At 44.0% G+C, this 15,467-nt stretch overlaps 1 non-coding gene across 1 annotated transcript; it reads left to right on the top strand.

Annotated features, from left to right (window-relative positions):
* Positions 1-4,764: 4,764 nt before the first annotated feature.
* Positions 4,765-4,848, top strand: Trnas-gga (transfer RNA serine (anticodon GGA)). Its single transcript is given in 2 exon segments — positions 4,765-4,804; positions 4,814-4,848. It is a non-coding gene; the product is annotated as a tRNA-Ser (tRNA).
* The last annotated feature ends 10,619 nt before the right edge of the window (positions 4,849-15,467 follow it).

Below are 15,467 nucleotides of genomic sequence, written 5' to 3'. Positions count from 1 at the left end.
ATGTTATCAGAATTAGAGTGCATTGAAGGTATTGGGACTCGCATGTGTCAAGAACAATCCCGCAATGCGCGAAATGTTAACCCAATCGACTCTATTCCCGAAGAAAAAGGTCTCATTCACTAAATTCGACTGCCAAAAAGCGAATTCGTATGACGCTGAGCAGTCTAACATTGAGACAAAGATTAATCCAGTAGTTCCTATCGCTAAGAATACGATACAGTCGAAATCTGAAAAAAAAAGAAGAAAGAGAAATTATGAGGGCATAGCTCATCTAACGAACAGACCAAAATCAAGGAAACTGTTGAAGCTTTATCTCACTGAATGGGTGATATTTCGGTCTTGATAGGCTGATATATTGAAGAGAAGCTTGATGAGCAAAAGAAAGCGAATGTTAGACTGGAACGTTCACCAAAACAAACTAACTTTCTCCACAGTGGAGCAAACAAAACAAAAAATGGTTAAAATGGCCCTGAGCACTATGAGACTTAGCATCTGAGATCATCAGTCCCCTAGAACTTAGAACTACTTAAACCTAAGTAACCTAAGGACATCACACACCTCCATGCCCGAGGCAGGATTCGAACCTGCGACCGTAGCAGTCGCGCGGTTACAAACTGAAGCGCCTAGAACCGCTCGGTGGAGTAAACTAAAAACAATCGAATTTTGCAGTGGAGCTCACAACAGTAAGCTTTATTTATTGTCTTCCACTTACTGTAGCTTTCCCCCTATCTCTGTTCTGTTAATTATTTTATTACCTCGGTGAGGAACACGTACAGTACGTGATGAAGACGGATGCCTTCACGGTCTAGGGACAGCAAGTCCAGCAGGTGAGTGATTCTCTCTGCGTGTCACGGAAACAGTGCTGTGCAATACTTCATCCGCAGACGTGGAGACAGGTAAGGTCACTCCAGTCCACCATACATTCTCCAGTCCCTACAAGTAGCACCAACAAGGACAGAAATTCTGAAGATACGAAGAATGAATAGAAATGTTAAACATCATCTCAAATTCCCAAAACTTCCTAAAGAGAGCATTCGTTATTCATAGAATTATTCACTTGCCTCTCAGCAGCATTTGGAAACAAAAAAATGATATTTCTGGCTTACACTTCTGATGATTGCTACAATTTATAGCGCCACATAAGCTCCAAAATAAAGCTTCATATGAACGTGCTTCTCCACATCACATCGTTTTCCAGTGTGTTTATAGAAGCTTGGAAGCGCAGCCAAAGCGAAGATGTAGAAAAGCTACGGGAGTTTCGTGTCTCATTGCCTTGGACTCTGTCTTTTGAGTGCCGACGATGTATGAGACAGGTGAAATTCCCTCAGACTTCAAGAAGAATATAATAATTCCAATCCCAAAGAAAGCAGGTGTTGACAGATGTGAAAATTACCAAACTATCAGTTTAATAAGTCACGGCTGCAAAATACTAACGCGAATACTTTACAGACGAATGGAAAAACTAGTAGAAGCCGACCTCGGGGAAGATCAGTTTGGATTCCGTAGAAATATCGGAACACGTGAGGCAATACTGACCCTACGACTTATCTTAGAAGCTAGATAAAGGAAAGGCAAACCTACGTTTCTAGCATTTGTAGACTTAGATAAAGCTTTGGACAATGCTGACTGGAATACTCTCTTTCAAATTCTGAAGGTGGCAGGGTCAAATACAGGGAGCGAAAGGCTATTTACAAGTTGTACAGAAACCAAATGGCAGTTATAAGAGTCGAGGGACATGAAAGGGAAGCAGTGGTAGGGAAGGGAGTGAGACAGGGTTGTAGCGTCTCCCCGATGTTATTCAATCTCTATATTGAGCAAGCAGTGAAGGAAACAAAAGAAAAATTCGGAGTACGTTTTAAAATCCATGGAGAAGAAATAAAAACGATGAGGTTCACCGATGACATTGTAATTCTGTCAGAGACATCAAAGCACTTGGAAGAGCAGTTGAACGGAATGAATAGTGGCTTGAAAGGAGGATATAAGATGAACATCAACAAAAACAAAACGAGGATAATGGAATGTAGTCGAATTAAGTCGGGTGATGCTGAGGAAATTAGATTAGGAAATGAGACACTTAAAGTAGTAAAGGAGTTTTGCTATTTGCGGAGCAAAATAACTGATGATGGTCGAAGTAGAGAGGATATTAAATGTAGACTGGCAATGGGAAGGAAATCGTTTCTGAAGAAGAGAAATTTGTTAATATCGAGTATAGATTTAAGTGTCAGGAAGTCATTTCTGAAAGTATTTGTATGGAGTGTAGCCATGTATGGAAGTGAAATATGGACGATAAATAGTTTGGACAAGAAGAGAATAGAAGCTTTCGAAATGTGGTGCTATAGAAGAATGCTGAAGATTATATGAGTACATCACATAAATAATGAGGAAGTATTGAATATGTTTGGGGAGAAGAGAAGTTTGTTGCACAACTTGACTAGAAGAAGGGATCGGTTGGTTGGACATGTTCTGAGGCATCATGGGATCACAAATTTAGTATTGGAGGGCAGCGTGGAGGGTAAAAATCGTAGAGGGAGACCAAGAGATGAATACACTAAGCAGATTCAGAAGGATGTAGGTTGCAGTAGGTACTGGGAGATGAAGAAGCTTGCACAGGATAGAGTAGCATGGAGAGCTCCATCAAACCAGTCTCAGGACTGAAGGCAACAACATGTCCCATGCTACGTATTCACAGCAGACATCATGTCCCATCGTCGATTAAACGATATGCTTTCCTACTATGTTAAGAATAGCACAGCCCAATGTATTTGCAATAGCAAATATAAAATCCAGTTATTAGCCAACAGTGGTGTAAACAAAATTACCTGTTCTGATTGTGACAAGTTTTACATTGGTCAGTCAGACAGAGACATAGCAACTAGGATGGCTGAACATGAGCGCAGCAGGAGGTTGCAGAATTCTGACTCTACATTTGCTGTGCACTTACTGAGTGAGGGCCACAGCTGTTGGTCGGAGTCTCAGGTCTTTCACTTAGCAAACAAAGGCCTAAAGCTGAACCGGCTGGAGGTGTTGGAAATTAACAAACATATACCTCACAGTCCATACATAATCTTAAACGACCAGACACAGCTTAATACTTCCCCTCTCTTGAACTTCGCATAAACCTCTCTGTTTTTCATTAGTTCCTATATTGTCTGTCCCTACATATTCCCCCATTTTCCTATATTCGTTAAGTTCTGTTATTTTATTGAAATTGTCAATGTAATCCATATAGACTGTAGTTACAATTGTGAAATCTTCCTTTTAACTGGTACTTGTATTACTTTACATGTTCAATACCTCTTGATGTTGTCTCATCAAATACTGTTTTTTAATCTACTTCCAAGATGCTACTCCAGGCGGGTGTAAAATGAATGTGCGCAACGGAAAATACTGAATGCGAAAATGAAGATTTAGCCCTGTTTCACTACCCTCTGAAGCAAATCTTAGAATCTCTTAATGGTGAATTATCTCCTCCTACTTGCTCTTTAACATATAAATTACAACATAAACATAAATGAATGATTAAGGGAACTAGTGACTGCAAAATTATAAATGCAGTTTCTGCTTATGCATTTATTGTAGATTAAAACCCCTTTATCTGTTACAAATGTTTATATATCAATGTCCAATGGACATAAAGAGATACAAATGAATTTCCTAACTAATACGATTGATCAGTTGCCCAAATCTGCCCCTTTTTATGGCTACGCTATCTAATATAAATAACGCGAGATGACTGACATCATCTGTGTACCGCCGGCCGCTGGTGGCCGAGCGGTTCTGGCGCTACAGTCCGGAACCGCGCGACCGCTACGGTCGCAGGTTCGAATCCTGCCTCGGGCATGGATGTGTGTGTTGTCCTTAGGTTAGTTAGGTTTAAGTAGTTCTAAGTTCTAGGGGACTTATGACCTCAGCAGTTGAGTCCCATAGTGCTCAGAGCCATTTGAACCATTTGAACCATCTATGTACCAAACTCTAGAAGACACTACTTTCAAAGATGATCTAGAGTGGTGCGCAACCTCAGTGGAAATAAAATTTACGTGATCACAGCTGTTTAGCTTTATAGCCTTAATAAGCCGAGGCAATTAGCAATATCACCGTATGTACTGCGTCGGAGTGATGGTTCTCGTACATGTCTGCGACGACGGAAGAGCTCCAGCCACAAAATATTAAAAAAAAAAAAAAAAACCTCATTCAGACACTAGTACGGCAGAAGACGGTCATTTGACTAGTATACTCTTATACTGTCTTCTCCTCTCTGTGTTCTACAGACGAGAAACGCGAACTCCCAGCCACAAGGACAGACCTCAGATAATGCCTCAATGTGAGTATAGGCAGAAGTGCTCTCAATGACTGAACGCTGCGTACTCAACGACGACTCCCTACCCATAGGCGAAGTCCAGAATCGTATAAGTTCGCAACAGTACAATGCCTTACCGTTCTAACAATAAAATCTGCTGAGAGCAAAGACAACAAAAGCTGATACTGAGCGACTGTCAACACGGGCGCTCAAAACGGAAGACCATCTTCTCTCCACCACTGGCTTCCCAGCAAAGCTTAGCTCCCCTCCCTCGTAACTGCAGAAAGTGAATCATATTCTCGAAATCACGGAATATTCTCCCTCTCTACAGATTCTCCCGAACGCCGAACAACCATATTTTAGTCTTTTGTCATCCAGCGCGGGAAGTTTGCGAGGAAATACCTATCCCTGTTAATTAGGGATACATACGAAGGTATACTTCTCAGAATAAAAACCCTGGTATGCCAGCCGGTGTGGCCGAGCGGTTCTAGGCGCTTCAGCCTGGAACCGCGGGACCGCTGCGGTCGCAGGTTCGAATCCTGCCTCTGGCATGGATGAGTGTGATGTCCTTAGGTTAGTAAGGTTTAAGTAGTTCTAAGTTATAGGAGACTGATGACCTCAGAAGTTAAGTCCCATAGTGCTCAGAGCCATTTGAACTCGTCTGGTACGATACGTTCCCAGGGGGGGGCAGGGGGGGGGGGGCAGGGGGGGGGGGGGGGTCCACTGGGGACCGAACTGCACAATAACCCTGGGTTCGGTGAGGGGCAGTGGTGGGGTGAGTGGACTGCTGTGGCCTGTTGTGGGGTTGTGAACCACTAAGGGCTACGGCGGGTCGAAGCCTCTCTGTCGTTTCTAGGTCCTCGGTTCAATACACAATACACAAGGTAGTGGTTGAAGTTTTCAAACATTATCCTCTTGACAGCCATGCGTGTTTCCTTCAGTGTCTATCTGTGATGGATGTTCCGAAAGAAAGTTTCGTTACTGTTTTTCACATGGAAACTTTGTTGCCAAAAACAAATACACCATGGCATCATGAACTACACACCTTGCAATGCTTTTCTACATAGTCAACGCCGACATTGAGACATTTGTCATAACGTGAAATCAGTTTGAAGAAACCAGTCTGACCGAGGGAGGTGGCACAGTGGTTAGCACAATGGACTCGCATTCAGGAGAACAGCAGTTCAAACCCACGTCCAGCCATCCTGATTTAGTTTTTCCAGGATTTCCCTACATCGCTTCAGATAAATGCCAGGATGGTTCCTTTGAAAGGGCACAGCTGCCTACCTTTCCCATACTTCCCTAATCCAGTGGGATTGATGACCTCGCTGTTTGGTCCCCTGCCCCTTATCAACCAACCAACCAAACCACTCTGGTAAAACTTGGTGCACTGCGATGGAAAGAATTGTCTCACAGTCAGCTCCAGCTCAGCACTGGTTTGGAAGCGACGTCGGGAGAGTGCAGCTTTCTATGCACGGAACAGGTGAAAGTCTGATGGGACAAGATTGGTGCTGTAGGCTGGGTGATAAACCCTCTATATCCGAAGTGACGAATCTGATCCTGTGTGAGTCTTCCTGTGTGTGGTTTTGCATTGTCATCCAAGACCACAACACCTTCAGTCAAGAACACTGATCTCTTTCATCAGATGGCATACTTGAGGTTGTTGAGTGTGTCACAGTACCGTGGCACATCGATGGTCCCATGCTGGAGGAAATGAGGGAGAATCACACTTTTCGCATCACAAAATGCAGTGATCATAAACTGTCCTGTAGAGTGTGACCCTTCCAATTTTTTCCTCATTTGAATTGGGATGCTATCACGTCACCGAGGCGACCTTGGATTCTGGTGTAGAGTGGTGAATCCATGTCTCATCGCCTATGATGATGTGAGTGTGGGATTGATCTGCTATTCTGTCATTCTGCGCAACGGATTAAACTGAGATGTGGCTCCTGCAAGGTGCAATTTCCACCCACACACTACTACAGAAGTCAGACAGACGCTCCTAACGTTCTAAAGAGAAATGCCTGAAAAACTTTCAGCAATAAATATCTTCTGGAGTCGTCCGCTGTAAGGAAATGACACAAAAATTCACAAAATTTCTTACGTAACTTGTGGGATACTTGGGTACTGGAGTAGTGCTAGTTAGTGTAAGAAAAACATGAAACTAACGAAAATTATTATTTATTTTGCAAAAATTCTGAGAAATCACAATGGCACTTTTAGTTACGAACTGAACACGTTATTTCCTGGTTCTTTTCGGAATGTGAAGTTACCTCTCAAGGATAAGATTCGCTAATGAAATTTCTATACAAAGTTTAAGATTGTTATTGACATGGCAGAATGGCTGAGAGCCACGCCTACTCAACTTGAATAATTATCCATTAGAATGTTGCTGGGTACGGTCGAGGCTGTCGCGTATGAAATGCAGTGAAGTGTACTGTTGTGGAGGAAATATGGGTCTCGCAAGATCTGTAGCGCACAAAACCGTAAGCTGCGGTGACTGCTGTCTCCGCCGCTCGCTGCTGACAAATAAGATAACTCTCGTTCTATCTGGATTGACCTTCGCCAATCAAACTCTCCCTACGCCTTTATGAAGTCAAGGATTCCTATTCGCCCCTAGTCTAACTATTGGCGTGGTACACCGGTCAGATAACCAGTCCACCGCGATGCCACTCAAAAATTCGCTCGCAGGCATTTAACTATAACCTTCTCCGTTCACACCGCACAATAAGTGTGGTGGTCAACACAGTGAACAACGCTTAATCGCAAGGACTCAATATTGAGTCACACTCTGACTCGCTCTCGACAGAGGTGCTCTCCCAGTGAAGTACTGAGGAGAGACTTGTTTTTCGCTCTTTGAGTGCACGTACGAGCGCGCACGATCTCGTTACGTGTTCTCGCTCCAAGAGCGACAACGGAATGGCCCCTCTCCACGCCAGACGTGAAGGGGTATATCTTTCGGTCTCTTCCATTACTCCTTCAGCTCAAGGCGTCAGAAATATCGTCTGCCAATTAGCATTGCTCTTCTAAAACGGGAGAACGACGTTTCGTTTAAGGCGACCAATCCGGAAATCTGTAGTATTGGCGTTTGGCGTTTGCCGTCTCCCTGTGAAAATCTCTGAAACTGTGTGCTATGTGTAAAGAATGCGTAGAGTGGCCGCTCCCTCACAGTGTAGCGGAATTAGCTTTTAAGCCGAACATGGGGTCGTTCCTCCTTTCCCTCGGTCGAACGCTGTCTGCTCCATGGGCGTCCACCGGCCGACGTAGATGGGTTGGGACTGGCCTCCTGGCGTGCGGTTGCCTCTCTCGAACTAAAAGCTCCTGTGACCGTCGTGTCTGGAATGTGTGTGTGTACTCCAGCCTCGATTATTTCAACCATGGTGCGCACTTGCGATTTATTAGTTATTTGCATATCGTTTACATGAATTCATACAACATTGACTTTATCTTATCGAGTTTGGGTTCGAATGAAGCGTCTTGATGTGTGGAATATGATTATGAGAGCGGAATATGTAAGCAATGAAGGTCAGGAGACCACGACGTCTTACAATGATTCTGATCAGGAACTCATTTACCTATGGCACGTACCACATCAGGTTATCGTTGCTGATACCCATTCTTGAACTCTTTGTGATCTGGGGTCAGCTTTCTTGCAGGCACTTTTCGCTAACCCAACACTTCATGGAGCATGTGATGGCCCTAAGCCCGGAGTGTGGACGCCATGTCTTACACTGTTACGTGCCTGTCCACTAACGCCATGTTCTGTACTCTAACACTGATGCTTTCTTTCGTGGATGTGAAGGGACGACCACTTTGATCTTCATCCTGCACACTCAGTCTTCCTTCTCTGAACATGCAACACCAGTGACCAACCATTTGACGAGATATGACCTCTTCACCACACACATTCTGTAGGCGTTCTTGGATGATGGACATACTAGTCCCACATGCTGATTCAAACAACAGCAAACAGTTTCAATAGCGACCACGTTGTCAGTACACGTTCGCCTGCTGCCGTTCCTTGTACTTTAGTAACCTCGTGCGCGTTGGTCTGCTGCTAATTTCTCTTCTTTGGCGCTCTGCGCATGCATCATTCCTCTTCCGCTGATGCCCATTCCGATGTTGAAGCAGCAACGGGTGTGGATTCATATGTTTGTTTGTGCCACCAGGTGTACGATAGACTCTTTAAAAAATAATGACGAAACTACTTTTGGAACGAACCTCTTACATCCCTATATTTTGTTATGCACCTACTATGTATTTGTCTCTGTTTTTCTTTAGAGTTTTTACGTTGACTGTATACCATGGGGCATCCGTCCAAGATTTTTTGCACTGACTGCATACCATGGGGCATCCTTTCCATAGTGAAATGTCCTGCAAGGTATTTACGTAAGTATGTGATCAAAAGTATCCGGCCACCCGAAAAAACATACGTTTTTCATATAAGGTGCATTTTGCTGCCGCCTATTGCCAGGTACTCCATATCAGCAACCCAGTAGCCATAACACACCATGATAGAGCAGAATGGGGTGCTCCGCAGAACTCACGGAGTTCAAACGTGGTCAGATGATTGAGTGTCACTTGTGTCATTCGTCTGTACGCGAGATTTCCACACTCCTAAACATCTCTAGGACCACTGTTTCCGGTGTGATAATGAAATCGAAACGTGAAGGGACACGTACAGCACAAAAGCGTACAAGCCAACCTCGTCTGTTGACTGACAGAGACCGCCGACAGTTGAAGAGGGTCGTAATGTCTAATAGGTAGACATCTATCCAGATCATCGCACAGGAATTCCAGACTGCGTCAGGATCCACTGCAAGTACTATGACAGTTAGCGGGAAGTGAGAAAACTTGGATTTCATGGTCGAGCGGCTGCTCACAACCCACACATCACTCCGGTAAGTGCCAAACGGCGTCTTGGTTGGTGTAAGGAGCGTAAACATTGGATGACTGAACAGTAGAAAAACGTTGTGTGAAGAATCACGGTACACAATGTGGCGATCCGATGGTAAGGTGTGGGTATGGCGAATGCCCAGTGAACGTCATCTGCCAGCGTGGGTAGTGCCAACAGTAAAATTTGGAGGCGGTGGTGTTATGGTGTGGTCGTGTTTTTCATGGAGGGGGCTTGCAGCCCTTGTTGTTTTGCGTGGCACTTTCACAGCACAGGCGAACATGAATGTTTTATCACAGCATGTAAGCTATCAAGGCCGGCGTCTTCATTAAAACTTCCTGGCTGAATTGCCGTGGTCCATATATAAAACTGCTTCTCCTTCCTGACGTTTCCTTGCCTACTGCGGGCAACATCTTCTGAGGTGAGTCGGCGACTGGCTGCTAGGCGCAGGAGGTCCCGCTTATATAGAGCGCTTAGATAGCGCCACCACTCATCACGTGCTTTCGACTTAAAAACTATCTCTGGCTAGTGCCATCTCTCTCGATTACAGGTAATCGATTGTCACTTCGTTGGTACAGAGTCGACCGCCATATCTTGTCTAGTTTTAATCCTTCTTCCTTTTTATTAAACTTATTTCCATGATTGTAGATCTCTATAGCTTCTCTATACATGCTGGTATAATAATGTGAGGTCCTAGCTATCACGTTTGTCTCACTAAATTTTATTTCATGATCACCGTCTTTGAAAACGTGTTCCGCTACAGCTGATTTGTCAGTCTATCCCAATCTACAGTTCCTTTTGTGTTCCGTTAGGCGGGTATTAACACTCCTTTTAGTTGTTCCAATGTAAACCATGCCACAGCTACACGGAATTTTATACAAACCTGGGGTAGCTAAGGGGTGTCGTGCGTTTTTCACCGATCTTAAACTTTCACTAATTTTCTTGGTAGATCGAAAGATTGTCTCCACTTGGCCAAAACTTTATCAATACGATCCGTGATGTTACGAATAAATGGAAGAAAAAAAAATCGATTCCCTGTAATGGAGAGAGATGGCACTAGCCAGAGATAGTTTAAAAGTCGGAAGCACGTGACGAGTGGTGGCGCCATCTAAGCGCTCTATATAAGCGGGACCTCCAGCGCCCAGCAGCCAGTCGCCGACTCACCTCAGAAGATGTTGTCCGCAGCCGGCAACGAAACGTCAGGAAGGAGAAGAAGTTTTATATATGGACCACGGCAATTCAGCCCGGAAGTTTTAATTAATGATTAATGTTTTAAGCACTTTATTGCTTCCCTCTGTTGAAGAGCAATTCGGGGATGGCGATTGCATCTTTCAACACGATCGAGCACCTGTTCATAACGCACGGCCTGTGTTGGCGTGGTTACAGGACAATAACATCCCTCCCACGGACTGGCCTGCACAGAGTCCTGTCCTGAATCCTATAGAACACCTTTTGGATGTTTTGGAACGCCGACTTCGTGCTAGGCCTCACGGAGCGACATCGGTACATCTCCTCAGTGCAGCACTCCGTGAAAAATGGGCTGCCATTCCCCATGAAACTTTCCAGCACCTGATTGAACGTAGGCCTGCGAGAGTGAACGCTGTCATCAAGGCTAAGGGTGGGCCAACACTATATTGAATTCCAGCATTACCGATGGAGGACGCCAGCCAGGCGTCCGGATACCTACGATCACATAGTGTATCTGCTTTATTGTCAATTATTCTTTTAATCATGAGCCACAGTTATTCTACACGTTCCTGTCCAGAGATAAATGTTTGAAGTGCCCCGTTGGTGTGTGACACTATCTCTTCTATGTCTAGTTTGCAGAACATATAAATCTTTGTACTTGTCTTAGTTTCCCTTTATACTTTGGTAATCACTGCTGCACAGTTACCTCGTGGTCATTGAAGCCAATTTAGATGTGATCATCCTCATAGATGCCAGGTTCGTTTGTTCCCATTAGAGTTACAGCGGACATACAAAATAATGTGAATAGTGGAGAAACCTTCCCGTCTCCTCTATATCTCTCTTTTTTCCTTCTACAATAACCTATGAAACCTTTCCTAAGGATTCCTATCTCTTGCTTAATAATAACAAATGAAATCTTCCCTTTGAAATTTATTCTCTTTCTCAATCTTCGCATACAAATTTAATTGCTGCTTATTTAAAGTTATTTTCTGAGTATTTCGACGAAACATAGAATCGGTCGTCGTCGTCGTGGCCCTCAGTCGTTATCTGCAATAAACCAAAACTGTTCCTTACTTTTTTTACTGTTACTGGATCGCCATCTGACTGCTACATCGAACTGCGACATGAATATACTTACTCTGGTTTACTATACTCTATTAACTGCTGGTGGGCTGTCATAATACGTGGCTGTATTTATTACCAAAGCTGACGTTATTCTTTAATAGCAAAGCTGACGTTATTCGTTAATTAATTTGACTGAAGTTACGTAATTCATAGTTACACTTTTTCTTGACAACAATAAAACTTTTGCAAAGTTTTACGTTGATGGTTTTTGGGATGGATTATAATCAGTAATGCAACATTGCTGGCAAAAATTAATTATATTCTGAAAGTTTCTTCAAATATTTACTGCTGGTAATGAAATGATTTTACAAACGTTCAAATGGGACTTACTTTTTACGGTAATCTTACAGCTAGCATTGTGCAAACATACCTTCAGTAGTATTGAGTTTCGCAAAGAAAACAACTCAATAATATTAGTTCCTCTTATGATAATAGTTAGTTGATGCCTCTGTACATCCGTTTATAATCTCTTGTAAATCATAGCTGGTGGCTGGCAGGCACACCGCTCCTCTCAACATCTCGCTTCAGACCTGCTACCGACTCGCTTCACATCTCGCTTACTACTGACTTCCTACGAACGCTAAAGTGCGGTCTCTCCTGCCAACAATGCTTTCTGGTGCAGATAATCTCTGCTACCATTACAAAATGTATCAATGCGCGATCTTTCCAGCTCTTTTCTTAAAATGTATCCATACGCTGTCTCTCCCGCCCTTTTTAAAATTATATCAATTTGCTGTCTCTCTTGCCAACAATACTTTGGTGCAGACATTCCCTGCTACCACAATTATTTCCAACATGACAAATATTAATTATTACTACTTAATCCTATTAATAAAATATAAACATCTTTCATAAATTGTGGGTTGACAATAGACAAAAGAAATATACACATCTTACAACCTTTTGTTTGAAAGGAAGAGCAATTATAAGTTCTACGATTGCATCCCATTCTTTTTAACTCCCTATGCACAGTCACTGGCTATCTGGACTGCTGGTGAGACTTTGAAACTCACGATTGATTCTCTGGATCAGGCGGTCCCGGGTTCAAATCCCGGCCGGGTTGGGAATTTTCTCTGCCCGGGGACGGGTGTGGTCCTCGTCATGCCATCATCATCATCATTATCATCATCATCATCATTCGTGACAGTAGCTAGACTGGACTGTGTAAAAATTGGACTGTGTCGAAATTGGGACTTCGTACTAGCTCTGATGACCGCGCAGTTGAGCGCCCTACAAAGCAATCATCATCATCACCAACGAGTCATTCCTTCCGCTGATTTGATGCGATTTTTTGCAACCACCCACGTTACGTGTCCGTCAGTACGAGTCTGCTTCGTCCTCATTTAGCTACGATTGGTCCTTCGCGTTTCCACTTCTACATCTGCATACTTTGCAAGCCAACGTATGGTGCCTGGTGGAGGGTACCCTGCACCACTACTAGTCATTTCCTCTCCTGCTCCACCCAAAAACAGAGCGAGGGAAAACCTACACTACTGGCCATTAAAATTGCTACACCAAGAAGACGACGTGCTACAGTCGCGAAATTTAACCGACAGGAAGAAGATGCTGTGATATGCAAATGATTAGCTTTTCAGAACATTCACACAAGGTTGGAGCCGGTGGCGACACCTACAACGTGCTCACATGAGGAAAGTTTCCAACCGATTTTCATACACAAACAGCAGTTGACCGGCGTTGTCTGGTGAAACGTTGTTGTGATGCCTCGTGTAAGGAGGAGAAATGCGTACCATCACGTTTCCGACTTTGATAAAGGTCGGATTGTAGCCTATCGCGATTGCGGTTTATCGTATCGCGACATTACTGCTCGCGTTGGTCGAGATCCAATGACTGTTAGCAGAATATGGAATCGGTGGGTTCAGGAGGGTAATACGGATCGCCGTGCTGGATCCCAACGGCCTCGTATCACTAGCAGTCGAGATGACAGACATCTTATCCGCACGGCTGTAACGCATCATGCAGCCACGTCTCGATCCCTGAGTCAACACATGGGGACGTTTGCAAGACAACAACCATCTGCACGAACAGTTCGACGACGTTTGCAGCAGCATGGACTATCAGCTCGGAGACTATGGCTGCGGTTACCCTTGACGCTGCATCACAGACAGGAGCGCCTGCGATGGTGTACTCAACGACGAACCGGTGTGCACGAATGGCAAAACGTCATTTTTTCAGATGAACCCAGGTTCTGTTTACAGCATCATTATGGTCGCATCCGTGTTTGGCGACATCGTGGTGAATGCACATTGGAATCGTGTATTCGTCATCGCCATAGTGGCGTATCACCCGGCGTGATGGTATGGGGTGCCATTGGTTACACGTCTCGGTCAGCTCTTGTTCGCATTGACGGCACTGTGAACAGTGGACTTTACATTTCAGATGTGTTACGACCCGTGGCTCTACCCTTCATTCGATCCCTGCGAAACCCTACATTTCAGCAGGATAATGTACGACCACATGTTGCAGGTCCTGTACGGGCCTTTCTGGATACAGAAAAAGTTTGACTGCTGCCCTGGCCAGCACATTCTCCAGATCTCTCACCAATTGAAAACGTCTGTTCAATAGTGGCCGAGCAACTGGCTCGTCACAATACGTCAGTCACTACTCTTGATGAACTTTGGTATCGTGTTGAAGCTGCATGGGCAGCTGTACCTGTACACGCCATCCAAGCTCTGTTCGACTCAATGCCCAGACGTAACAAGGCCGTTATTACGGCCAGAGGTGGTTGTTCTGGGTACTGATTTCTCAGGATCTGTGCATCCAAATTGCGTGAAAATGTAATCACATTGTCAGTTCTAGTAAAATATATCTGTCCAATGAATACCCGTTTATCATCTGCATTTCTTCTTGGTGTAGCAATTTTAATGGCCAGTAGTGTACTATATTTATTCCTCCACATGAGCCATAATTTTGCTTATCTCGCCTTCGAAGTCCTTACACGAGAGGAACATTGGCTGCTGTAGAATTGTTCTGCAGTCAGTTTCAATTGGCAGTTCCCTAACTTTGCTCGACAGCGTTTCGCGTCTGTCCTCCAGAGAGTCCCGTTTGTGTCTTTCTTTAATCCGACCTGGTGGGGCTCCCAAACACTCGCGCAGTACTCAAGGATGGGTCGCACTACTTTTTCATATGTGGTTTCCTTTATAGATGAGCTACACTTCCGTGAAATTCTCCCATTTAACCGAAGTCAACAATTCGCTTTCCTTACTACCACCATAACGCCCGTTCCATTTCAAATCACTATCCAGTGTTATGGTCCGATATTTAACCGATGTAATTATGTCAAGCAACACAACTAATAATGCTGTATTCGAACATCACGGATTTGGTTTTCCTACTCATCTGCATTAACTTGCATTTTTATACGTTTAGAGCTAGCTGCCATTCATCACACTAACTAGAAATTTTGTCTAACATGGGAATGGTCAGACTTATGCCGAAACACGTACTGATTTTTTTATACCATTGTTAATAGCACGTAAAATAAATTGTAGCTGCTGAAATGAACCGGAAGTCGCCTGAACGAAATCACGAAAACGACTGTGGTTTTTTTTTTTTTTTTTTTTTTTTTTTGTGCAGAGAAAGCTGACCACCCCCTGTGCGCTCATGGCCGGGAAATGCGGCAGTCATGTCGCAATGTTCACGAAAGGGGAAAATCGGTACAAGGTTTTGGTGAAAATGGTGAACTAATATTCGTTTTTTGGGGTGCAACTCCTTTCAATTTCTGATACATATTTAGAAATATATCGTCCTGACGCTAGTTCGAGTTGTGAGAGATCTACTGTACCTCTACATCTATACTCCTCAAGCCACTTTACACAGAACATTCGTTCTCCCCTCACAGATGATAGCGAACCCTTTAAATATTTCGCTGCTTCCTGTGCACATATACAAACAGACGCCAAATGAAGTCATCAACAGAAAACACGTGTGAAGGCTATGTGATGA

Source organism: Schistocerca nitens, chromosome 10 (genome assembly GCF_023898315.1).
Source record: "Schistocerca nitens isolate TAMUIC-IGC-003100 chromosome 10, iqSchNite1.1, whole genome shotgun sequence".
Taxonomy (NCBI): Eukaryota; Metazoa; Arthropoda; class Insecta; order Orthoptera; family Acrididae; genus Schistocerca; species Schistocerca nitens.
The sequence above is the reverse complement of the archived record's forward strand: the minus strand, read 5'-3'. Positions and strand labels throughout refer to the sequence as shown.